We start from the raw sequence: 1,189 nt of genomic DNA, 5'->3' as shown, positions 1-1,189 counted from the left end.
AATTTCTGTGTATATAATGTCTCTTGACTGTCCAGGATTTGTTTATGAAATTGTCAGCGACGTGCAATGTGATCTGAGACAAAAAGAGAAGTGTGTGTGTGTGTGTGTGTGTGTGTGTGTGTGTGTGTGTGTGTGTGTGTGTGTGTGTGTGCGTGTGTGTGTGTGTGTGTGTGTGTGTGTGTGTGTGTGTTTTTGTGTGTGTGTGTGTGTGTGTGAGAGAGAGAGAGAGAGAGAGAGAGAGAGAGAGAGAGAGGTGGAATGAAAGAGAGGGACTGAGAAACGTAGATTTCTTTTTGTTGGAAAGAGGCATTACATTTTAGAATGTGTATTTAAATAGTTGGCTAATTAAGTTTAATATTAAAATAAACAGATTACTATCGCTAATACCGCCGCCTGGCCGCCATAGTGCATGTCTGCAGTATTATCAGGAAATATGTCGCTACTGGACGGGCTAAAGAAAGATTATTTTATTTTACATGAAAGAAAACACGAATTTGTTTTTTACCCTTTGTTCCCTCTTTATTTTTGTATTTTATTTTGACGGATACATGTGCATCTTTTTTTTTAGCAGAAGGAAAGCCCAGGGAGACAGAAAACATGGCTACAGCCAAAAATATCTGTCTCCCATCACTTCTAGTCAAAGATGAATTCATTGACCTCCCTGTGTAACAATACTGTTCATCTACAGACCAAAGACTATAAACAGTAAAATACTGGATGTTAGTTTAACTCTGAGTTCAATCCCGAGTGTCCGTTTAACTCTGAGTGTAAAAATGACACTTGTATACAATACAATCCTGAGTGTTAACTTAACTCAGAGATTGGTGGGGGTTAATTAACATTTTTACTATGTAAGTTAACCCATTGGTTCTCAAAGTGGGGTCCGGGGACCCCCAGGGGTCCTTGGGGGGATACCAGGGGGTCCCCAGCAAAATTAGTTAACATAGCGTCACAATATTTTGTAACCGCATAAACCATATTTTATACTTTGGCTATTCAAAGATAGCAGATATGCAAGCTCATAGCGAGTCACTTCCTGCAATGTGCTTGTAGATCTGCTATTTTTGAAAAATCCCTGGCACAAAATATTTTTGAGATTGGGGTCCACAGCCAAATACATATCATTTTGGGGGTCCTTGACATGAAAAAGTTTGAGAACCACTGGTGTAACCTTACACTTTGAGTGTTA

Source organism: Gymnoscopelus microlampas (genome assembly GCF_963454915.1).
Source record: "Gymnoscopelus microlampas genome assembly, chromosome: 20".
Lineage (NCBI taxonomy): Eukaryota > Metazoa > Chordata > Actinopteri > Myctophiformes > Myctophidae > Gymnoscopelus > Gymnoscopelus microlampas.
This window is presented reverse-complemented; position numbering follows the sequence as displayed.